The 26,676-nt window shown below is 40.4% G+C and overlaps 1 protein-coding gene and 1 pseudogene across 1 annotated transcript in view; both read left to right on the top strand.

Annotated features, from left to right (window-relative positions):
* The window catches only part of CAMTA1 (calmodulin binding transcription activator 1), a 1,029,661-nt gene that overhangs the window by 405,228 nt on the left and 597,757 nt on the right, over window positions 1-26,676 (top strand). The gene's annotated exons all lie outside the window — the stretch shown is intronic.
* Window positions 16,318-16,938, top strand: LOC102474617 (60S ribosomal protein L29 pseudogene; annotated as a pseudogene).

The raw sequence follows: 26,676 nt of genomic DNA, 5'->3' as shown, positions 1-26,676 counted from the left end.
AATGCGTCATGACTTTTCCAGTGACCCAATAGATAGTCACATCCTCTGTGAAATTGAGAGTGTCCTTCCTTCCTTTCTAGATCTTGTAGCTTTTATTTTGTGTTCTTAGGACTTCCAGTACAAAGCTGGTTAATAGTGCTGTTGCTGTAGCGGTTTTTGTTTGTTGTTTGTTCAGTTGGTATTATATAAACTATTAGGCCAAGGAAGTTTCCTTCTGATCCTACTTTGCTAAAGTTTTATTTATGTATTTATGTATTTATTTATTCATCTATTTAAATCATGAATGGATGGATGCTGAAGGCCAGCGGTTGGCATGTGGTTAAGATGCTGGATTCCCACATGGCTGACTGAGGTTTAAGTCCTGGATCCAGTGGTTTAGAACTCATGCTGGGTATAAGGCTTGCGTGCCCAAAATCCAAAGAGGAGAATGGAGTAAAAGGGATTACAGCATGGACATCCGCCCTGGGGGTAGGAGGTGATTTCTCTGTCTCTTTGGTGAGCACATGTACTCTATAGCTAAAATCTCTAAAAGAAAAAAATTATTAGATGCCTTTAATGCAGCTATTAAGAATGATTGTACAGGCTCAGCCAGTGGCATTGTGGTTAAGGTAGCTGGATCTCACATGGCTGACTCACAGTTTGAGTCCCAGACTAGGTGGCCTGAGAAACATGCCAGGTGCATGTGTGTGCATGCCCCAAATCCTGAGAGGCGAATGAAGGAGAAGGGACTGCAGCATGGCTACCACCCCAGGATGCTTTCTCACTTTCTCTCTCTGGCAAGCACATGCACCCTATAGCAAATTACAAAAAAAAATTAAAAAAAAAGAATTGGTTGGTACAACCATCTGGGCATGGTATTTTTATCTACTGCTGCTACTTCTTTTTTTTTTTTTTTCTTTGCGTTTATAAGAATATCAGGTTTCTATATTTTCCTAAGACAGTTTTGATAAATTTATTTTCTTAGAATGTGCCATTTCATTTAAGTTGACAATTTATTGTCATGGGTTGGTCATATATCTTCTCAGTAACTTTTAAAGTTTATATGTTATTTCTTCCATGAGAGAAAAAGGCAGTTACCCTCAGCATGGTCTTCACACTGAGATCTGTCCAGCCTCAGCTAGCCTGGGTCATGGTGATGTGGGTGCACTTCCAGCCTGCACAGGGAAGCCTGAGGCGGGAACCTAGGACCTCCCCATGTGGTCCAGTTGCATTACAAATGCACTAGTATCTGGCCCCTCAATAACTTTTAAATCTTTATAGATTCTCTGGTTATGTTTTTTTCACACTCCTAATTTTGTCCTTTTTGCATTGGGGTTTTGTCAAATGTTTTGTATATTGTTCTTTTCAAAAAACTAACTTTTGACTTTGTTGTTCATATCTATTTCATATTTGTTTCTTTTTTTTTTATCAATTTCTTTCTTTTTTTCCCCCAGAGAGATTTTTACTATAGGGTGTATGTGCTTGCCAGAGAGACAGAAAGCAAGAGATCACCCCCTACCCCCTGGGGGGGATGGCCATCCTTGCCACAGTCCTTTCTCCTTCATTCTCCTCTTGGGATTTTGGGCATGCATGTATACACGCCCAGCGTGAGTTTGAAGCTGCCAGGTCCAGGACTTGAACTGTGTGGTTGGCCATGTGGGAGTCAAGCAACATAACCAGTATGCCATCTGCTGGTCTCATGAGTTTCTCTTTATATTTATTTCCTACCTTCTACATTCTAAGCTTATTCTACTTTTTTCCTAATGTCTTAAGTTGGAAGCTTGGCTCATTAATTATTCACTTTTCCTCTTTCCTGTATGAATATTCAAATTAACAAGTTCCTTTCTAAATATGTTTTAGCTATGTCCTACATGTTTTAATATGTAGTATTTTGATTACCATTTAGTCTTAAATATTTTGAAACTTCCATTATGATTTCATTTTGTGTTGTTTAATTTCTTAATTTTTGAACTTATAAGGACTTTCAAACATTTCAAAAATGAAATTAAAGTAAAAGTTTACTTTGGTGCAAAGTATTTTGAAATCCATTCGTAGTTTTTCATAATATTCATTTTTCATACTGCAAAGACCCTTTATATGGGAATTTTTCTAGAATCTTCTAATTATTGATTTCTAATTGAATTTTTGATTTTTAGTTCAATTAACTGTTGTCTGAGAACATAATCTATAGATGCTTTTGAAATTTTTGAGACACAGTATTGATCCCAATAAATTTGGAATATGGATTATCTATTCTGTGAGTACAATGGTCGAAATATTAGGCAATCATTCTCCATGTCTCTGTCCTCCCAACTCCTGCCAGACAAAAATCTACTTGTTAACTGTATCATTCAAATTTTGTTTATCCTGATTGATTTTAGTTTTATTTGATTTATAAATTACTGAGAAAGTTGTGCCCCAAATCTCTCATTATAGTAGTGGGTCTTTTAGTTTCTCCTTGTCTTTCTGTCAAAGCTTTCCTTTACTGACTACATTATTTCTTTTTAGGTTCTTTTTTGCCATAGGGCATGTGCACTTACTGAAGAAAGAGAGAGACAGAGAAAGAGAGGGAAAATGAGAAATCACTCCCTGGGGGGATGGCCATACTGCAATCCCTTCTCCATTTCCCTATTGGAATTTGTGCACACATGTGCCTAGCATGATTTTCAAGCCACCAGCCCCAGGACATGAACCATGGTTGATTGTGTGGGAGTCCAGTGCCCTAACCACCATGTTACCTGCTGGCCTGACTACATTACGTCTTGGTGAATTTATTTTCAATCTGTTCTCCTGGAACTCTTGGAAAATAGTTTGTTTTTTGTTTCATGTGTCCAGTGCCAGTTCAGGAAAAGTTGGAATCACATCTATCATTTTCAGCAGCAGTGAACAGTTAAAATATTAATTTGTGTTCATTTAAAAGTATGGCTACACAATTAGAATGCTGTGGTTTTACTGCAGTTCTGTCTGCCCAGAAAGCCTTTACTACTTTCTTCCCCTACCCCAGTTTACCTGGTAAACCTTTTTTTTTTTCCAGTTTCTGCTCAAAGACTACCCTCTATTATGATTGTTTCCATTTCTACCTCCTGGAGTATCACCAACCTGATACTGAGTAAATGATCAACGAATATTTATTGTTAAAATAGTTTCTACCCTCTAAGAATCCTTCCTATGAATTATTCCTCCCACTCAATCACATCTCTCTCTTTAAAAAAAAGTTTTATTGGGACCAGCAGGTGGTGTAGTGGCTAAGGTGCTGGACTCCCACTTGACTTGAAAATCATGCTGGGTGCGTGTGTGTGCATGCCCAAAATCCCAGGAGGAGAATGGAGAAGGGATTGCGCCATGGCCATCTCCCCTGGGAGGCAATTTCTCACTTTTCCTCTCACTGAATCCGTCTCTCTGTCTCTGGTGAGTGCACGTGCCTGTGGCAAAAACCTAAAACAAAGAAACAAACAAAACAAGGTTTATTGAGGTGAAATTCACATAATATATAATTAACCATTTTAAAGTATAGGTCCCAATCACATTTAGTACACTCCCAGTGTTGTACAACCTCTCTATCTAGTTCCAAAACATTTTCATAATCTCCAAGTAAGTCCTTGTAGCTATTAGGCTATCCCTCCCATTTCTCTGTCCTCCCAGCTCCTGGCAAACAAAAATCGACTTTGTCTCTCTGTGGTTTTACCTGTTCTGGATAGGCAAACTGTATAAATGGAATCATACACTGTGTGACCTTTATGACTGCTTTTCTTTTAAATAACATTTTCAAACATGCTATAGTATATACTATTCCATTGTGTGGATGGACTACATTTTATTTATCCATTTATCCATCGGTGGATGTTTGAGTTATTTCACATCCTTGTCCCAGTTTCCCTTTCCTCTCACTTGGACCCCTCCTTCAACATTTTGCTTTTCACTGTCATGGGACAGGTTCAGGTTGAATCCAATGGAGATGGAACTCTTCTCCCATTCTTTTTTTTAGACCATATATATTTTTTAATTGATACATAATAATTGTACAGCTTTATGGGTTATTGTGAGATATTTGATACATGTATACAATGTGTTATGATTAGCATATTGATCACATCAGACATTTCTTTGTGGTTAGAATACTCTAAATCCTCTCTTCCAGTTATTTTGAAAGATAGCATATTGTTATTACTGCAGTCAGCCCACTGTGCAGTGGAATACTAGAATTTATTCCTCCTATCTAACTGTAATCCAGCCATTCTCCAGCTAGATACGTAGCCAAAGGAAATGGGATCAGTATGTTCTAGAGATATTGCACTCCCATGTTTCTGCAGCAGTATTCACAATAGCCAAGATATGGAATCATCAGTGTCTCTCAACAGACGAATGCACATTTAGACAATGGAATACTATTCAGCCATAGAAAGAATAAAATCCCATCATTTGCAGCAACAAGGAAAAGTCTGAAGGATGTTATGTTAAGTGAAATAAGCCAGACTCGGAAAGGCACTACCACCTGATTTCACTCATACGTGGAGACTAGAAAAGTGGATATCATAGAAGCCGAGAGTTGAGAGCCAGCCTTTGGCATAGAGGTTAAGGCAGCTGGATCTCACATGGCTCACTGTGTGGTTTGAGTCCCAGACCTGGTGGCTTGAAAATCACATCAGGCATGCATGTGTGCATGCCCAAATACCAACGCCCCCTGTCTGTCTCTGAGGAGTGTGCACACCCTATAGCAAATTAAAAGATAAAAAAGGAAAGGGAAAAAAAAGAAGTATAGAGTAGAATGTGGTTACTTGGGACTGGGAAGAGTGGTGGAGTTGGGGAGTCAGGGAGAGGTTGGTTAGTGGGCCTATTTCTTCATACCCCAGAAGAGCCTCTGGAAGGTGTCAGGGAGCTGAGCCAGCCATATGATGGGCCAGGAAGAGGAAGAAGCCACTGACTTGTGAATTGTTACAATGGCCAGTGAAGGAGGCGAAGGTATTGAAGGAATTAAGTGCAGAGAGCATGAGTTTCCATGCATACATCTGGTGAGGGAGGCCGAGGCTGGGGATTCTCCTGATCCTTACACAACTGCCTCACCAGACAGCTGCAACTCCCAGCCAGGCCTTCCCCTGGGAGCCAGGAGGACACTTGCTGTCAGTAGCAGGAAGGACATTTGCTTCCTAGGATAGCGCCTGTGAGTGGCGGCATCCCAGGGCCCTGGGCAGTGAGGCGTGAGGGCCGGTGACGCAAATGCACTGGCTCCTCTCGTTGTGTGGGTCTTTTCAGACCTTCCGTCTGTGATTCCTCAGTTTGGGAACAGCGCGTGTTTAATGATCTTTTCCTGCACCAGCAGTTTTAGGCTCTGAGAGCTAAAATTAGATTCCTTCCTCAGTGCCTCGGGGAGGATGGGCCAACTCTGTCCATCCATCCCATGCCAAACTGTGGCTGGTGACAGCTAGGCAGGAGGCTCAGGGCAAGGCTCAGAATCACAAGCTGCTGGACATGGTGTCCCTTCCGTCCCCTTCAGCTGTGCCTTCCTTAGAGGAGGCAGAAATAGCATTTGGCGTCCTCTGTCCTCGTGAGGGTCGACCTGTCTGCATTTGAATCCCACGTCCACCGTTTCCCAGTCCTGTGACCTTCGGTGCATTCACCAGAACTGGCAAGGCTGGTCCCTGCATCTTTACACTGATGGTGAAGATTAATGAGGTACAGAAGTGGGGGCTCTACTCAGAGCTAAACATGGGAGATGCTGAGTTAACACTGGTTCCATCCTTAAATCTTCATTTCAGTGCAGGAGAACAGCATGCCACTTTACAAAGAATTATTTGTCTCTAGACTTCTTTGAATGATCCTTTGGTTAGTGGTGGAGCGAGAGGTGTGGGGAAAAAGAAAACAGTTAGCTTTTCTTCCTGCAGAACACAGCCGAAGCCAGCATGGCCCATTTGGCCCCAGTAGAACTTACAGAACCCGGCAGGGACCAGCAGAAGGCAGTGGAATCCACAGGGCCCAGCCTTTACTGCAGGTTATCTTGGTTATCTCACCCCTACAGTGCAAGATGCTCAGGCACCTTTCCTTGTTATCATCACTGTCAAACCTCTAATCAATTCACATGGGAGCCATTCCACTTCTTTCTTCACTTCCCACCTCCTCTCCTGAGGATAAATGGCCCATCCAAGATCCATGCAAAGAAAGCTCTCCCGGCCTGTATCCCCTGAAGGAGCCGCGCTGTCAGGCACTGAGAACAGTTGTATTATTCTTCTGCAGAACTTATTAGATTAGAAACTTAGTAAAAACAGCCCCAGCTGCAACCGATATACATAGTCACTATCAACAAGGAAAATTTATGCTTTAAAAATAAAAAGAAACTCAAGTGCATTCGTCAGTGTGAGGAAGCGTTCGAGAAAAAGGTTTGTTCTCCGAGTAAACAGCCACAATGGAATTGTAATCAAATTTCTTAATTATTTCCATAAATCTTGGGTACATAAAAATATACAAGGTGCTTTTTCAAAAGTCGCTGTTTACAGGTGCCTTGGGTTGAGAGAGAGCTAACCCGAATCGCCTATGTGACTGGAAGGTTCTAGAAGGGTTGTAGCCATGACTTGGGGCTGAGAGCATATTCCTTCCTCCCAGACCAGAAGTGGGAGCACGTTGCCTGTCATGAGCCCACTAGTGACACCTGGCTAGGGGATTAGGTGACTGCTGTTGAGGGGACACCAGGAGAGCTGTGTTAGAGCAAGGGGTGGGGGGGAGACCTTGGACCCAGTTCTGAGGAGTCCAGCAGCTTCTGGCTAGGAGAAACTATGGGTGAGCAGAAGGAAGTAGGCCCCCTGAGGCCTGGTTTCCAGCTCAGTGACTTGCTGTGCCCAGGGAGCTAGGAGCATTTAGGCTTCTCCTTGGGGGGATAAAGAAGAAGCAAATTATTTGTGCTTAGACCCCAGAGGCAGATCTGTCCTTGAAGTCCTCTTCAAGCAGGCTTGTAGGTCTTGGAAGGATGCCTCGTCCTTGCTGGGTGCAGAGCGTCTATGGAAACTGTAGAGGCTGAACAGAGCGGAACGGCCTGCCGTCAGACGCTCTGTTGTGCCTCAGTTGCAGGTCTCTTCCTGTCAGGCTTTGGGCATCAGGCTGCCTTTCTCCAGGATTAGAGTGGGATTCTTTTCTAAACTATTTTAAAACATAATTTAGGAAATTAAAAACTTAGAAAAAAAGATTCGTAAGTTATTTTGGCACTTCTGTGTATGTGCACGTGAGGGAAGCTGGAGATGTGACCGAGAGAGATGGCACTCTGGTCCAGGGACCGAAGCACACACCTGGATTCTGGCAGTTTTCAGGTGTCCGGTTTTGCTTCTTACCTCCAAGACACTGGGAAGGAAGATAGACAGAGTCACTGACACCTAATGGTGGTGCTGCCAGCAGTGTTAATGCCATAGAATATGTGATGGAGACAGATGCATGTCAATAAAATTATGGCGATTTTTTTCCACATACAAATGTCCAATACTGGAGTTGCAGCTCTTCTGTTTTTTGTTCTCCCGCATCCTGCTTAGCTCTTCAAGAAAGGCAGATAGAGTATCTTGTTTGAACAGTTGGCCACCCATTCGCATGATAACACAATTCCATTAAAATGTTCAGACATTCAGCAGAAAGGCACCATGCCAAATGGTCTATGTGTTGCATTAAGTTGTAATCAGAATGAAAATGCAGAATCCCAACCCTTCCAAAGTGTGCTTTCCCTTACAGTGACCGGGTAGATTAGGTACATGGTGGACACCAAGCTAGGGACCTGGCGAGAGCCACTGCACTGCCAAACCTTCTGATGTATCCTGCAGTCACCCGCACCACTAGAAGTGGGGAGTGTCTTCAGGAGTCAAACATACTGTTCTGAGTCAAACCCCAGTTCATTGAACACCACCCCTGACTGGAGTCTTCTCTCTCCTCCTTCTAGGCAGTAGTCAGCAGAGGGGAGCAGGCATGATTCCCCGGACTCTCTCTGGCCATCTGCAGGTCTTGGGTTGGCAGGCTCTGCCTAGGTTTTAGAAAGCCAAGTGTTAGAAGAAGCTCTTCCCTACTGATGAACACTGATTTCACAAATATGTTACTTTTGTTGATATTGATCTTGTCAGTTGTTCCCCATGTATTCCCAAATAATCTCTAGGCAGATGCTGAAATGGATGAGAAAAGTCACTTCTCAGGGAAGGTGGGTCTTGGCCTGATGAAGCCTCAGCTGTACCTGGCCTTGAGTATGAATTGCCTCCTTTATGTCTTCAGACTCCAGATTCCTCCTCTTTGGAAATGGGGGTGAGGGTGGGGACAGACATTGCTTGATTCATATTAAAATAATAGACTCCTTCTGTAATGGGATTAGCTGCTCCTGCTGCATCCTGTCAGATCAGATTTTTGCAGCAAGGGCCCTCTTAAAATGAGATATGCCTGTCACTGCAGTTGGGTCTTCTTGCCTGGGCAGGAGGATGGGTGTGGAGGCAAAACCGAAGAGGAAAAAAACAAAAACAAAAACAAAAAAACTCAGGGAATTTGGAGCTCTATGGAAACCAGGAAGAGTGGGTATACTTGGGTGTACCCAGAGAGGCTTAGGGAATGCAAAAGCCCTGGGTAGCTTAGAGTGGGGTAGGGTAGGCTGCTAATACCTTCCATGCTGGTGTCTGGGATTGGTGCTTTTCTGAAAGAGCTCTGGAAGAGAGGTCTATACCAAGCCCATAGGTCATGTACAGGATGCTGTCAGGCTGCAGAATCAGGCCAATACATGCTACAGTTCTGCTGCTTTTTGAGTTCAGCTGCTGTCAGCTTCAGGTCTAGTTCTTAGGACTTTCTAGCCTATTGGTACTTCTTCATCAGCCTGGGTCAGGAATAGGAATAGGAATAGGAATAGGGCAGACCTTATAGCTAACAGTCCAGGACCCACTGTCTGAGCAACTACTAATAGGGCATTTCGTTTTAGAGTAGACCCTACCGTACAGTATTAATCAAGAAATATTTGTAAGACTAGATTAACTGGAAAGCAATATAGTATAGTGATAAAAATGTGAATTATAGTAATGGCCAGGCCACCCACGAGCTGTGCTATCTCGGGCAGGCCTTTTGATGGGCAGTGTCCTAGGAGAGATTGCTACAGACAGACCAGGCTTGGACATGGTATATATCACGGATGCCACATTCCACTGGGCAGAAGTCAGTCACATGCGCCACCTGATTGCAGAAGGGCTGGAAAACACAGTTCAGCAATGTGCCTCGAAGGAAGAGGAAAACACATTGGTTAGCATGTACACCATGGGGTACCTGGGATGGGCCAGGAAATAGGCTAGTCCCTTCCTACATATTGATATGACATACAGGCTTCTCCCACATATTGATATGACTCTCTTCCTGAGAAGTACCCCCCGAGGAAAGACTTGAGCACTGCAAAGGACAAGGAGGTCTGTTCTCAGTAGCTTTTGCTCCTGTCTCTGTGCCCAGGGCTGCCAGAGCTGGTTCAGAGTGTGGGTCCATAGAAAAGGTCCCTCCTTACCTGTGCTGAGGCCAGGCTGTATCTCTGCTGCTATTTTCAAATGGCTCTTTTGAAAGGATTGTGAACAGTTATTGCCCATTTGTGTTTCTGCCCTTATTTATATTTCCAGTGACTATTAATTGTCTACCAAATGAAGGTTCAGCGTATGTAATTAGGCTGGCAAATTGTAAGAACATTTTTGACTGTGTGCTGGGGCAAGGACGGAGCACCTGTTAATGGCATTGAACTAAACCAAACCCCCTTCCTAGCCTGCTTTAACCCTAGGTTCACGTGAGGCCTGTATCCTACTCTGCTAATCAATGAAATCTAACTGGTTCTTTCTGCATTTATATCCCAACTTGACTCTTAGCCAACTACTGCAGGATTTGGTTACAAATTACTTTCAATGCCCCCAAGAAGGTGCCTCTCTGCCTTGAGGTTCTTGCAGAAGGATCTCTCTTCCTGAATAGGTGAGGTAGCCAGGCTGCAGAGTTTCCTGAGCTGTTCTGGAGCTTACTGAATACAACCCTCCTCAGCCTCCTTCCAAAGAAGCCATAGTTCATCTAAACACAACATGGTTTCGAGAAGGCATAACCTCAGATTTCCTTGTTGTTTTGTTTGTTTTCGTGTGTGTGTGTGTGTGTGTGTGTGTGTGTGTACATGTATGAGCATGTTAATCTTTTAAAAACATGAGTGGATTGGAAACAGCCACTCTTAGCAGCAGTAGATTGCTTGGCAGTGGCTGTGAAGGTGTCTAGGATGCTGCCTGAGTAAACAGATGGGACAGCCCAGGATTAATGAGTATTTCCTGAAACAATCGGTTCCCTAAGTGAGGTATGCCTGTTCTCGAGATGTAGGGTGTCTTCATAACCAAAGTAAAACATTTCTGTGCCGCTCTGTGGCCACTGTACCCAAATACATGGAAAGATAAACAATATGGATCACACCTTGTCCAAAACAGATATTAATTAAAGCATTCAGAAAAAAAGAGGCTAATAACAATGCAAAATATTTGTTTTTTGGAAAAGTCATGATGCATTTTTGCATAGGAAAACAGAAAAAATACATCATGACTTTTCCATCAACCCAATAGTTACATAGCATTATGCACATCTATGCATGAAATAGCACAGTGAACCACCTTTATAAGGCAGAAATTGAACCACTGTATAAGTCAGAAACTACAAAAGAAACCAGGAGACTTAGATAAAAACACATTAAGGGGCCAGCAGGTGACGTGATGATTAAGGGCACTGGACTCTCACAATAAAGTTAAATAAAGTAATTATTAGAAAAACACATTAATATGGAGAAATTTTAACTTATTCTACTAAATACAAGAGCATAAAATATAAGCTCATAAGCCCCATCAAGTGGACAAAAACACACATAAAAAATAAGGTAGATAGTGTGTGTGTCTGCATATAACAGGCACACCTAAGGGCGCTTCAGAAAGTTTGTGGAAAAATAGAATTAAAGTGTGAATTTATTTTGATGCGAATAATTGCAAACCATGCATAATTTTTTCACAATATACATTTTCAATGAACTTCTCAAAGACCTCATGTGTATGTATACATTTATGCCATGATAATATAGAATATACTTTCTTCTCAAGTGTACATGGAACGTTTACAAAAATTTATCACAAAGAAAATGTTACTAAGTTTTATAAAGTAGGAATATTACAGTGATCTCTGATCACAAAGTGCTAACACTGAACATTAACAATAATAAAAGACTCCTATGATCTAGAAATTTAAGAAACTTTCTGTTAAATAACTCTTGGATAAAAGCAGGAAAAAAATGAAAAGGAAACAGTAACAATAAAAACACTACCTACCAGAATTTTTGGAGACATTTAAAGTCATGAAGAGAGGAAATTCACATCTTTAAACACTTGTATAAAACATTATGTCTTCATAACCAAAGTAAAACATTTCTGTGCCGCTCTGTGGCCACTGTACCCAAATACATGGAAAGATAAACAATATGGATCACACCTTGTCCAAAACAGATATTAATTAAAGCATTCAGAAAAAAAGAGGCTAATAACAATGCAAAATATTTGTTTTTTGGAAAAGTCATGATGCATTTTTGCATAGGAAAACAGAAAAAATACATCATGACTTTTCCATCAACCCAATAGTTACATAGCATTATGCACATCTATGCATGAAATAGCACAGTGAACCACCTTTATAAGGCAGAAATTGAACCACTGTATAAGTCAGAAACTACAAAAGAAACCAGGAGACTTAGATAAAAACACATTAAGGGGCCAGCAGGTGACGTGATGATTAAGGGCACTGGACTCTCACAATAAAGTTAAATAAAGTAATTATTAGAAAAACACATTAATATGGAGAAATTTTAACTTATTCTACTAAATACAAGAGCATAAAATATAAGCTCATAAGCCCCATCAAGTGGACAAAAACACACATAAAAAATAAGGTAGATAGTGTGTGTGTCTGCATATAACAGGCACACCTAAGGGCGCTTCAGAAAGTTTGTGGAAAAATAGAATTAAAGTGTGAATTTATTTTGATGCGAATAATTGCAAACCATGCATAATTTTTTCACAATATACATTTTCAATGAACTTCTCAAAGACCTCATGTGTATGTATACATTTATGCCATGATAATATAGAATATACTTTCTTCTCAAGTGTACATGGAACGTTTACAAAAATTTATCACAAAGAAAATGTTACTAAGTTTTATAAAGTAGGAATATTACAGTGATCTCTGATCACAAAGTGCTAACACTGAACATTAACAATAATAAAAGACTCCTATGATCTAGAAATTTAAGAAACTTTCTGTTAAATAACTCTTGGATAAAAGCAGGAAAAAAATGAAAAGGAAACAGTAACAATAAAAACACTACCTACCAGAATTTTTGGAGACATTTAAAGTCATGAAGAGAGGAAATTCACATCTTTAAACACTTGTATAAAACATTAAAAAAAAAAAGAATAAAAATGAGTGAACTGAATCCCCAGCTCCAAAATCTAGTTAAAGAACCACAATATAAACCAAAAGCACAAAAAATGAAATAGTAAGGATCAAAGCCAAAATGTAAGGTAGAGAATAGAACAGTAGATCTAATTCCAAATGGATTGACAAAATGGACAAAATTCTTGTTAATAATTAAAAAAGGAAAGAAAGCACAAATATGTAAGATAAGAAATTATAAGGGAAACATAACCATTGAAACAATAAATTGAAAAAAATTAAGATTATTTTGCAGACTTCTATAAAAATAACTATGAGAACCTAGATAAAATATAGTAATAGTGGGGCTGGCAGGTGGTGTGGTGATTAAAGGTGTTGGACTCCCACATGGCCAACTGCCGTTTGAGTCCTGGACCTGGTGGCTTGCTTTCTCACTTTCCCTTTTTCTCTCTTGCTCTGGCCCTCTCTAGTCAAATTAAAACAAACAAACAAACCCCAAAAATGAAAACAAACAAAAAAGTAAATAAATAAAGTTAAATAAAATAATTATTAAAAAAATAATAGTATCAATTTAATACACTAAGCTTAAATAAGACAATTTCCATGAAAAATCTAGAGAAAGTCATTAAGAAATTACTCCATAAAAAAAAAAAACAAAACAGACCTAGATGGATCACAGGGGATTCCTACCAAATTTTCAAAGACTGAATATTCTCCATTCTTTTTGAGTAATTTCAAAGTATTGAAAATAAATGACTACATTTTCATTTTGTTTTGAAAGCATTATGTTGATAGCTCAATCTGAAAAGCAATACCAAAAAAATTATAGAACAAAATTACTTATAATATTGAAATAAAATACTAAATAAATTATTCCTAAGTGGAATCCAATACCACATTAAGAAGTCATTGCACGGAGTTAGTACTTGGTGTGGTGGTGAAGATGTTGGACTCCTACATGGCCATCGTGGTTTGAGTCCCAGATCGGCAGCTTGCTTTTTCATTTTTTTCTCTCTCTCTGTGTCTCTCTCTGGTGAGCGCATTTGCCCTATAGCAAATAAAATAAAATAATAATAAATAAAACAAGATAAAGAATTCTTTTGAAAAAAGAAGACATCAACACTCTATGACCAAATAGTGTTTTTTTTTTCCCTCCCAGGAATGCAAGGTTGGTTTGATATGAGGAAATCTATGAATATAATGGCATCATATTAATAGATCTAAGGGAAAAGGTCTGTATGATAATCCCTATAGAAGCTAAAAAATTTCTCAAAGAATTCAGTATCCATGCTTGATATATCATTAAATAAAATAGGAATGGATGGATATTTTCTTACACGATAAAATATATTACATACCTGAATCCTAAAGTTGGGATCATTTTTTTTTTTTGGAGAGGTTTTTGTTATAGGGCGTGTGCGCTCGCCAGACAGACAGAGAGAGACAGAGAGACAGAAAGTGAGAATTCACCCCCCCAGGGGGGATGGCCATGCTGCAATCCCTTCTCCTCCATTCTCCTCTCAGGATCTTGGGCATGCACGCATGCGTGTCCGGCATGAGTTTAAGCCACTGGGTCCAGGACTTGAATGGCAGTCGACTACGAGGGAGTCCAGCAACATAGCCATTACACTAACTGCTGGTCCCAAGTTGGGATCATTTTTGATGAGAAAACTCTAGTGACATTTTCACTAAGATCAGGATCAAGGCCAGAATACCCATTATCTCTACTAGTATCCCTAAATTATACAGGATGTATTAGGATTAGGTAAGATCAGGGCCAGCAGTTTGTGTGGTACTTAAGGTGCTGGATTCCCATATATCTAGCCATGGTTCAAGTCACAGACCCAGCAGCTTGAAAAATCATTATAGGTACCTGTGTATGCAGGCCCAAAATCCTGAGAGAAGAATGGAAAAAGGACCCATTTTCTCACTTTCCTTCTCTATGTCTCCTTTCAGTGAGTGCATGCACCCTGTGACCAAAATCTGGGGAAAAAAAGTAGATAAGAGGAATCAAGTAGTAGCATAAGTATTAGAAAAGAAAAATCAAAATGAACTCGATTTGCATGTGATATGATAGATATTGCAAAACCCTAGAGAATCAATGATAAAAGTAAATAATAAAATAACTTGTTAAAGTAGCAGGATTAAAATTAACATATAGAACTTAATAACTTTCTTATATATAAATAAGAACTAGTTAGATGACTTAGTAGCAACAAAGAAGGTAAAACAGTAAAATACTTAGGAAAAAACTCAGCAACCCATGGGACCAGCAGATGGCATGGAGGTTAAAGTGCTGGATCCCACAAGGCCAACTGCACAGTTGAAGGCCCAGACCCGGTGTCTTGAAAAGCATGCAGGGTGCATGTATGTGCATGCCCAAAAATCCTGAAAGGAGACTAGAGGAGAAAGGATTGTAGCATGGCCATCCCCCAGGGGGTGATTTCTCACTTAACATATCTCTCTGTCTCTTGACCTTTAACTAGAAAAAAGGAAAAAAACCCCACAAAACAACAACAACAAAAACCTCAGAAAGATATGGTGAAAATCTATAGAGGGAAAGCTCTTAAATGGGTTGATTTAACATCATAAAATAAAGCCAGTTCACCCAAAGTTAATTTATGACTCTAATGTGATCCAAGTAAATATACCCAGAAGCTTTTTTTGAAGCGAGGCAATAAAAAACAAAAACAAAAACAAAAACATGTAATAATCATGAAAAGCCACTAGGGACAATAGTTCTACCAGACATGACAATGAATTGCAAAACTTCTGTGATTTTAAGTTCATAAATAGACAAATAGTACTATAATTAAATACTTGTAAGGTCCAGAAATAGATCCATGTCTGGAGATTTAGTATATGAGCAAAGTACCATCTCAAGTCACTGGAGCAGAGGTGATCTTTTCAGCACATTGTGCCAGGACAAGCAGATGGTGATACAGTATGAATATGTCCCCTCACAATTTGTGTGTTTAGCCATTGGAACAGAACAAAGAGGGTGAAGACTTAAGCCAACATGGTGTCAGAAGTGGAGCCTTTGTGGGTGATAAAGTCACTAGGGCAGGGCCTCCTTGATTGCCTTCTGGTGAGGATATAAGAAGGAATGAGGCTAGAACACAAAGAAAGCTACAAGGATACAAACCATGCCCTCTCCTGCTTCCAAGCCTGCCCTCTGCCATGTTGAAGCTGACCAGAAACGACTGGAACCTCTAAACTGTAAAGTAAATAAATTTATATTGCTTTATAAAATCACTCAGGTATTTCTGTTAGCAATGCAATAATAAACTAAATCAGGCTTTCAGAAAAGATGAAATGAATACACCTTACATAATACACCAAAAGAAATACCAAATGGTTGTGAGATCTAAATATCAGAGTGAAGTCATTAAAATACTAGAAGAAAACATAGATGAATTTTTTCTATAACATGACTGTACTAGGGAAAAGTTTTCTAACCATGACTCAAATCTAAATATAGTAAAAAAGATCAATAAATTTGATTACATGAAACTAGACACTTTTGGCATGGCAACAAACTCCACAAACATAGTCAAAATGCAAATGACTGGAAGAAAATATGCGGGGGCTTTAAAAAGTTTATGGAAAATATATGTTATGAAAAAAGTATGCAGGGAACCAGCAGTTAGCATAAGGCTATGTCGCTGGACTCTCACGTAGTCGACCGTGGTTCGCGTCCCGGACCCGGTGGCTTAAAACTCACTCTGGGCGCATGTGCGTGCGTGCCCAAGATCCCGAGATGAGAATGGAGAAGGGATTGCGGCCTGACCATCCCCCCTGGGGGGTGATGTCTCGCTTTCTGTCCCTATGTCTCTCTCTGTGTCTGGCGAGCCCACGCGCCGTATAGCGAAAACCTCTCCAAAAAAAAAAAAAAAGAAAGCAAAAAAAAAGTATGCAAAGGCGGGTTTCGGTGCAGACATGGCCAAGTCCAAGAACCACACCACACACAACCAGTCCCGAAAATGGCATAGAAATGATAGAAATGGCATCAAGAAACCTCAATCGCAAAGATAAGAATCTCTCAAAGGGGTGGACCCCAAATTCCTGAGGAACATGCGCTTTGCCAAGAAGCACAACAGGAAGGGTCTGAAGAAGAGGCAGGCCAACAATGCCAAGGCCATGAGTGCGTGAGCGGAGGCCATCAAGGCCCTCGTAAAGCCCAAGGAGGTTCAGAAGGGTGTCCCAAAGGGCAGCAGCCGCAAGCTCAGTCGTCTTGCCTACATTGCCCACCCTAAGCTTGGGAAGTGTGCTCGCGCTCGTACAGCCAAGGGCCTCAGGCTTTCTCGTCCAAAGGCCAACCAGGCCAAGGCTCAGACCAAAGCCCAGGCCTCAGCTGCAGCTCCGTCTTCAGTTCCAGCTCAGGCTCAGGCTCCCAAAGGTGTCCAGGCCCCCACAAAAGCCCCATAGTAGAGGCCTTTGCCAGTATGAGGACAGAAGGACTGACTCCTGGGCTGCTCTCTGTGTGGGGCTGGTGTCCTCCTGTGCTGTGTGTACGAATAAACCTAAGGTGGGGGGAAAAAAAAGTATGCAAAGATTTCATCATTTTTTTGCACCAAAAATAAGCCTATACTTTAATTCTATTTTTCCATTTACTTTTAATAGTCCTCTTGTATTTGAATATACATTGGATGCAAAGGGTTAATATCCCTGATGTGTAATGAATGGTTAAAATTGAGGAGGGAGACCTGATAGAAAAAACTGTCAGAAGACATGAAAGATAGTTCACATAAAGAATATACAAATGGCCTCTAAACGTATGAAAAGATGTTCACCTTCAGTCATAATTAGAGCAATGAAAATGAAAATGACTCTGAGATACCATTTCTCACCTTTCTGATTGGCAAAAATTGAAAAGCTTGACAACACATCTGTTGGCAAGGCTGTACAGAGACAATCTCATACGTTACTGGTTGGAATGCAAATGGGTATAACCCTTTTGAAGGGAAATTTGGCTGTATCTGTCACAATTACTCATGCATTGACATTTTGACCTAGAAGTCTCACTTCTAGGAATTAACTCTGAAGATGAACTGCAACAGTGTAAAATACCCATGCACAGGTTATTCATTACAGAATTATTTTTCATTCTAAAATAGTGGAAATAACCTCAATGTCCAGGTATGGTGGAGTGTTGGAATACTGTTGATAAGACAGAGAACATAGAACAGTAGAGTACTATGTAACTGTGCAAAAGGAAAAGGAAGGTCTCTGTGAACTGAAATCAAGTGACTTCTAAGATATACTGGTAAGGGCCAGCAGGTGGCATGGTGGTTAAGGGCGCTGGATCCCACATGGCCGATCATGGTTTCAGTCCCGGACTTGGTGGTTTGCTTTCTCACTTTCTCTCTTCCCCTCCCCTCCCATGCACGCTCTCTCTCTCTCTCTCTCTCTCTCTCTCTCTGACCTTCTCTGGTCAAGTTAAAATAAATAAACAAAGTTAAATAAAATAATTCTTTAAAAAATATACTGGTAAGTGACAAAAGCAACGTGCAGAAAGGCATATTTGGGAGTGGATGGGATCAAGGAGTAAATGTAGATGAACATGAGTGGACTTTTTGTGGTGATGACACTGATAGTTGCACACTACATTTTTGTTTGTTTTTGGGCCAGAGGGTGCATGTGCTTGCCAGAGAGAGAGAGAAAGAGACTGGGAAAAGGAGAAAGCACCCTCCCTGCCCCCAATCCCCCGGCTTGCAGGATGAATATGATCACCATTAGGCCACAGGGCTGGCCCAGCTCACTGTGTTTTTAATAGCTCATCAGACTTTCTATGTATAGTGAGTGAATTTTATGGCATGAAAATTTTATCTAAACAAAACTGTTAAGAGAACATTTTTAGTATGTTACTGTTGTGTAATAAAATAAAAATATAAAATCCCACATATTTGTGTATTTTAGTAAAAAATATATATAAGGGTAAATTAGAATCTAGTGAGATTACTTCAGAGGGTAATCTATTTATGACTAGAATTGATAAGATAAGAAAATACCTTTGTGTATGCTTTTGACCTTAATAACCATGTCAGCATTTTACAATACAAAACAACAACTAAAAAACACCACTGAGAACTAGAGACCAAACCCAATGTGGAATAAAAACAGAAACAAGTGAAACCAGCTATATTTCAAATGGATGATAAACCACACTGAAAGATGGAGACAACTCCCCAAGTAGTTCTGGACTATTCTGACAGTATACCCTAAGGCTAATAAAAACAATGAAAAACCATGAAAAAATTATATGGTTACTTCAGTTAGGTTTGTTTTATACTTTTTAAGTTTTTTTTAAAATTGATATAGATTAACAATTCTGAAATTATGTTATTTATATTCAAGACTGAAGAAATGTGTAAATGTATTGTGAGTAATGGGAGCCATTTCAGTGAAGGGAGTTACATGTATGAAAAAGCGGAGGGCTAGAGTTAGTCCTGTGTTGTTGAATTGGGCTGTTGAAAAAATTCTTATTTTCAGGACATACACAGGTAAAGGGATATTGTGGCTTCATTTTACTCTTAATTTGAGGTATCAGCATGAACACACACACACACACACACACACACACACACACAGAGATCCAGAAATATGTATGTATGTATTGATGTAGCTCTGTCCCTCGAAAGTGCCTTGATACAATGACATCCCAGTAGCAAACACAGCACCCACATTAACAATTCTGAAATTATGTTATTTATATTCAAGACTGAAGAAATGTGTAAATGTATTGTGAGTAATGGGAGCCATTTCAGTGAAGGGAGTTACATGTATGAAAAAGCGGAGGGCTAGAGTTAGTCCTGTGTTGTTGAATTGGGCTGTTGAAAAAATTCTTATTTTCAGGACATACACAGGTAAAGGGATATTGTGGCTTCATTTTACTCTTAATTTGAGGTATCAGCATGAACACACACACACACACACACACACACACACACACACAGAGATCCAGAAATATGTATGTATGTATTGATGTAGCTCTGTCCCTCGAAAGTGCCTTGATACAATGACATCCCAGTAGCAAACACAGCACCCACATCTTGTTTTCCAAATAATTTCTCCACTCAAAGGTACCAAGGATCTTGGAAGATAGGGTCAATTTTAGGGCTGGGACGGAGAAAATGCAAATTAGCCTGGGACAATTTGGATCAGAAAGTAGTGTTTTGGGCTAGCCTGTAGCAAGATGATTGAGGCAACTGACTGAAGTGCACTAAATAAACTGTGTGGTTTGAGTCCTGGACCTGGTGGCTTGAGAAACACACCAGGTGCATGTGCATGTGCATGTGCATGCCCAAAATCCTGAAAGGGGGGAGAAATGGAGGAGAAGGAATTGCAGCATGATCATTCCCCATGCGGTGTGCTTTCTCACTTCCCCACCCTCTTTCTGCCTCTCTCTCTCTCTCTGGCAAGTTCACATGATCTCTAACAAAAAATGTAAAAAAAAAAAAAAGTGAAGAAGTGCTCAAAGAATTATGGAGATGTGATCAAATTTACAAGAGACAGGCTCCCTTTGGTTGAATCTGGATAATTAAGCATCAAAATTAATACAAATAAGTGGGTGATGGGCAAGCAGGAACAATGCTTCTGTATAGTAGGTTGACAATATAGAAGGAATTTATATAGTGCCAACATTTCTCCTGACAAAATTCTCTTTAGTTTCAAAGGGGAAAGTTTACAATGGAGACATAAGGCAGACACTACCTTCATCAGCTGATAAAAGTTAGCGACACTCATGTGAGACAAATAGACGTTCTGTGACATGCTATAAAGCTCTGAGAAGGACACCGCACTGTGCCTGTGGTAGTTCTGCCCAAGGTGTACAAACAATCTGTAAGGAAGGTCATAATGCAGTTTTGCATTGAAAAACAGAAAAATACATCATGACTTCCCCAACAACCTAGTAGTTGTGAGGAAACATCAAACAAACCCAAACTGAGGGAAGTCTACAAAATAATTGGCCTGTATTCTAAGAAAAATGTCAACGTCATGAAGTAAAGTTACTGAGGAACTGTCCCAGATAGAAGGAGACTAAAGAGACTAGGTTACTGCGATGCTGGGCCAGACAAATTTATGCTCTCTGTTTTGTTCTAAAGGATAAGACAATTGGTGAACATTGAAGGCCTGTAGATTACATAATAATTTTATGTCAATGTTAATATTTTTAGGGAACCAGAGATGATGTAATGGTTATGTCACTGGACTCCCACATGGCCAACCACGGTTCAAGTCCTGGACCTGGTGACTTGAAACTCATGCCAGGCATGTGTACATGCGTGCCTTAAGTCCCAAGAGGAGAATCGAGGAGAAGGGATTGTGGCGTGGCCATCCAGGAGCCTGGGGGGTGGTTTCTCGCTTTCTGTCTCTCAGTCTCTCTGTGTGTCTCTGGCGAGCACATGTAAAATATTTTTTAAAAAATTCTGATTTTTGGTACCAGCAGTTAGTGTAATGGCTATGTCGCTGGACTCCCATGTAGTTGACTGCAGTTTGAGTCCCAGACCTGGTGGCTTAAACTCACGCCGGGTGTGTGTGCGTGCATGCCCAAGATCCCGAGAGGAGAGTGGAGGAGAAGGGATTGCAGCGTAGCCATCCCCCCTGAGGGGTGATTTCTCACTTTCTGTCTCACTGTCTCTCTCTGTCTTTCTGGCAAGCGCATGCGCCCTATAGCAAAACAAACAAACAAACAAACACTCTTCAAAAAAACCAAAATTCTGATTTTTAGGACATATACAGGTAAAGGGACATTCATTCTACTCTTAAACAGTTCAAGTGTATATGTGTGGATGTGTTTGTGTGTGTTTCTGGAGGCATGAAGGAGGAGAGGGACAGAGACAAGGAGGAAGGTAAAGAAACCAAATGAGGTATATGTTAACTTTTCAGGAACCTGAGTGTGGATATACAAGCATTATTTTTTTTTTGCCATTTTTTCTATGTCTTAATGTGTTTTAAAATAAAAATTTATAAAAGGGGAGCTAAGAGTACCCTTCATAGCAGCCTTAAGCATTAAATGAGGTAATACATTTAAGTGCTAGTGCTGGGAATTGGACATGGGACTCGCCAAAGAAATGTTAGCTTTGTTGATGCGCACTGTGGTGGCTTTAGGGTGCTGGCTCAGGACTGACCTATTGGAGATACTCCTTTGTTTTGGGAGGATGATGGAAGCAGCCTCATGTGTAGCCAGAACACTGAGCTGAGAATCAGGTGGTCTGGTTCTCATCAGCTCTAAAACACACCTGCTTGTGAGTTGGTAGCTCCCATTTAAACTTTTTTTTTTTTTTGGGTGGGTAAAAATTTCTTAATAGACCTCCTTTAAAATGAACTTCATTTATTCACTAATTTATTTACTCTTTGGCATCATTATTGGAAATGATGTGCCTAGCTCTGTTCCTTGCAGTAAACCAGGTCCTTGGGGACACACTGTATTTTAGGAGAAAGAAATACATACAATAACGGTATAAAGAAAAATGTACAACCATATTTTCCGGTGGAACGTAATTCAGGAGTTGTCCTTATGTGGTGAAATTTGGTCTTCTTGGTGTGAGATAATTCAGAATGGGTGTAATATGGAGTCTCTCCAGAGTAGTGTAATTTGGAACTTCCTACTAGAGTGTAATTCACAGGCTCCCTGGTGGGGGTAATTCAAAAATCTTCCTGGTGAGGTGTAATTTGGAGTCTCCCCAGGTAGGTGTAATCCTGAGTCCATCTGGTGGAGTGTAATTCAATCTTTCTGGTGAGTTGTAATCTCGAGTCTCCTTGGTGAGGTGTAATTCTGCGTCTCTCGGTGGGTTGTAATTCAGGAATCTTTCCAGAGGGGTGGAGTGTAATTTCAAATCTCCTTGGTGGGGTATAATTCTGACTCCTTGGTAGGGGTGTATCTCAGGAGTCTTCCTAGTAGGGTGCAATTCGGGAATCTTCCTGGTAGGGTATAGTTTTGAGTCTCCTCAGTGGGGTGTAAATAGGAGTCTTCCTGGTAGGGTATAATATGGACTCTTCCTGGTGGGTGTTATTTGGAATCCCCCTGGTGGAATGTAATTCAGGAATCTTCCTGCTGGGGTGTAATTCTGAGTCTCCTGGTGGGTTTTAATTCAGATGTCTTGATGGTGGGTATAATTTGGAGTCTCCCTGGGGGATGCAATTTGGAGTCTCCTTGGTAGGATATTATTCAAAAATCTCCTGATGGAATGTAATATGGTGTCTTCCTGGTGGGGTGTAATTCAGGAATCTTTCTGGAGGGGTATAATTCAGGAGTCTTGCTTGGGGGGTAGAACTCAGAGTCTTCCTTTAGGGTGTAATTTGGAATCTCCCTGGTGAGGTGTAATGCAGGAGTCTTCCTGGTGGGTGCTATTTGGAGTTCCCCTGGTGGGATGTAATTCAGGAAACTTTTTGGTGGGGCACAATGTTAAGTCTCCCTGGTGGGTTATAATTTGGAGTCTTCCGGTGGGGTATAACTCAGGATTGTTCCTGGTGGGGGATAATTCAGAATCTCTGTGGTAGGGTGTAACAGGAGCTCACTCTGGTGGGATGTAATTTGGAGTCTCTCCGATGGGGTCTGATTCAGGATCTTCCTTGGTTAGTGGAATTCACTCTTTCTGGATGGGAGAATCCAGTCTCCCTGGGAAGTTCATAGTTACTTGGTCTAGTATGAGGGCTGGTGCTGCTCTCCTGTGAAGAGAGGAATGTGGGATCATGAGTGAAGCTGTGATGGCCACTTACCTTGATGGTTTGGGAGGGTGCTGGAACACAGGGCAGGAGAGGGCTGGGCATTTGAGTGCTGGTTGAAAATGACTGCAGATTTGTAGGTGAGGAGTGTGAGCTGGGGAAGTGGTCCCAGATTCAGGTACCCTGATGGGCGAGTGCTAGCCTGTGGCACTGTTTCCTCTGCTCTTTGGAAAAATATGGTAAATTGGGACAGTGCAGAGCTTGAATACCCTTTGGGAAGGATTCTAACTCCTCTTTCCTGGGAAGGACTGCATTTTATCTCCTAGCTCATTTTTTAACATAAAATGCAACCTTCTTTTATGAAATAATATTGAAAGCAGATGGCAACTTTTTTTAATGTCCTTACTTAGCAAAATAAAAAGTTGTCAATCCTATATTTGTCTCCCTATTAAATTTTTAAAAACTGGATCATAAAATCTAAACAGCTGGGAACCTAGACTTCCTGAATAAAGTTTCATGGGACTTTCCAGTAAAAAAAAAAAAAAAACATGTATTTTTTCAGGCTGGCCCAATAGTTACATGCCCTGCGCGTAGGAAGCTGGATCCCACATGGCAGATCTCTATTGGATTCTAGCCTTTGTGGCTTGAAAAACATGCCAGGCACGTATATGTGCATGCCCTAAATCCTGACAGGACGGAGAAACAGGAAAAAGGATTGTGGTGTGACCAACATCATGGGGGTGTTTTCTCTTTCTCTGTCTCTTTGGTGAGTGCATGTGTCCTCTAGCAATAAACAAACAAAACAGAAAAAACATTTAAACAATTATACAATATGTTAAATATACAGAAAGTGATAGAGAATGAGAGGGATATCAATTCAGAAAAGCCTACGCTTCTTTGCGTTGCCTTCATTATTGCTGCCAAATTCATTTTTATTGGTGATTGTTCCCCACTCCCCCAGCCCAAGAGTGAATGAGAGGTGCTTGAGGGAAGATCCTGTGCTTCCATGCAGTTACTTTGATAGAGCTCTTGGGAGCTGCTTTTTGAGGCAACTCTTTTGATGCAGAGACTTTTGAGATGAGCCTAAAACAAACCATTGCCCTTTGAAAAGAAAATTGAGGTAAAATATGTGCAACATAACGTTTACCATTCTAACTCTTTTCAAGGGTATGACTCAGTGGCATTGAGCGTATTCACATTGCTGTGCAGTCATCACCACCATCCAACAGCAAACTTGTTTTCTCTTCTCAAACACAAACTCTATACCCATTAAGCAGTGCTCTCTCTGCCCCAGCCTTGGTAACTGCTGTTACTGTGTCTGTCTCTATAAACTTGACTATACTACGGTTTGACTGTCCCCACTCCCTTCCCAGTTCATGTATTGAAATTTGGTTGTGCTGTGATTAAGCAGATGAAAAGTTAATCTAACTACGGTGTTGAAAGGTGGGACTTTGGGGAGGAGATTACAATTAAGGTCGTTGGAGCAGGGGCACCGTGATTGACTCTGGTGGGCTTATGAGAAGAAAGGATGAGACAGACAGAGATCTATGGACACAGACGTACGCTCTCTAGCTCTCTACTCTGTGGTGACCCAATCAGAAGACCCTTATCAACTGTGGCCCCTGGACCTTGGACCTCCAAACGCTGAGCTGAATAAACCTCTATTGTTTAAAGTTACCTAGACTCAAGTAGTTTCCACTAGCAACAGAGCAGAATAGAACACTCTATAAAAAATGGGTTCACACTGTTTATTCGTCCCTTTGACTATCTTATTTCACCTAGTATGATGTCTTCAAGGTGCATCAATGTTGTAGCCTATGTTGGAGTTCTCTTCCTTTTCAGAGCTGCGTTACGTTCCAGTCTAGTCTGTATTTTGGTTATCCATTAGTCCACCAATGGACATCTGAGTTGTTTTTACTTTTTGGCTATTGTGAATAATCTTGGTAAAAAATGAGTCACTGCTTTCATTTCTTTTTCTTTAAAGCTTTTTTTTTTAATTTTATTTTTATTTTATTTTATCCCATGAGAGAGAGACAAAGATAGAAGGGGAAATGGATACCTCCAACAAGGTCTCCATTCTGTGAGCCATGCTCCGACCTAACCAGTAAGGTTCATGGGCATGCACGTGCACCAGATGTGCACAGGGAGAGCCCGTGACTCTCCAATGTGGCTTCAGCATTGAGACACATTGTGTACCGTTACACCACCATGACTGGCCTGCTTTCATCTCTTTTGGGTGTACACCCAAAAATGGATTTGCTGGATCATATGGTAATTTTATATTTAGGTTTGGGAGGAACTGTCATACTGTTTTTCACAGCAGCTGCACCATTTCACATTTTCACTCGCCATGCACAAAGGTTCCAATTTTTTCATACCCTTGCTAACACTATCTTTTTTTGTTTGTTTGTTTGTTTGTTTGTTTGTTTGTTTCAGTAATAGCCATCCCAGTGGGTGTGAAGTACTATCAAATCATTACACTTCAGGCTTTATATTTTATTAGCAGGCAATATGCAAAAGAGACATCCATTCTCTATCCAGAATCCCATCCTTTCTTTTGCTTAATCCCCTTTGGTGGCCTCACTTAATTATTGTCACTTTGTGCACAAAATTATACACAAAGTCCTTTCTGTGTGATTTTTAACAGGTATATGCTGGAAAAAACCTAGATTCCAATCAGTAAAAGAAAAGTTAGGTGATGTACACCACGCAGAGATCATGAAATACCATGCACTGCGTAAAATAAGAGCTGTTTTTGGAAGTACTGACTTTGGATGAGGTTGAAGATACACTGAGTGTAAAAAGCAAGCCATAGGATAACATTAAAAAAAAACACCATAATGCATAGATATGAGTGTAAGTGTATCTGTATCATTTATGACATGTGTAAGGATGCATATGTTCAATGTAAATGATTCTTATGTATGTCATATATATGTGTGTGTCTGTGTGTGTGTATATATGTGTGTGTGTGTGTATATACATATATATATATATATATATATGTATATATACACACACTTATGGTACCACTAAATGTCATATATTTCAGATACACATAATGGTAATAGTTAATATTATTCAAATGCTTACTGGGAAGCAGGCTTAATTCTAAGCACTTTAAGTAACTCATTTACCCCAGCAAATCACAGTATCAAAGAGGTTTTCCACATGAGAAAATAGGCTCATGTTTTTCATGTGAGAAAGTAAGCTCAGAGAGGTTATGTTACTCACCTAAAGTTACACAGCCAATGAGTAGTGTATACTTAATTCTTATATGCTAATACTTCTTTCTTCTAGACAAATATACTGGTAATTTTTTAAAATAAAGATTTTTAAGTTCTGATTTATTTTTGAAAATAATGAGATATGACAGACTGTGCTTTTGTGATCCTAGGATCATTAAGGTATAGCATATTACTTATTTGTTTGGCTTAATTTGAGTACAACTCTGTTTATAAGAGACCTTGGGCATAGGAAGGGTGCCAGGAACTTGCCAATAGTCTCTATCAGAAATGAACAGTTCTGTGTTTCTATTTTAAATGAAAAGAATTGCTAAGTGGGAAACCTCATAGCCTATTCTGAATCTGAGTTGTAGATGGA

Source organism: Tupaia chinensis, unplaced genomic scaffold, assembly GCF_000334495.1.
Source record: "Tupaia chinensis unplaced genomic scaffold, TupChi_1.0 Scaffold000146_1, whole genome shotgun sequence".
Classification (NCBI taxonomy): Eukaryota; Metazoa; Chordata; class Mammalia; order Scandentia; family Tupaiidae; genus Tupaia; species Tupaia belangeri.
This window is presented reverse-complemented; position numbering and strand designations above follow the sequence as displayed.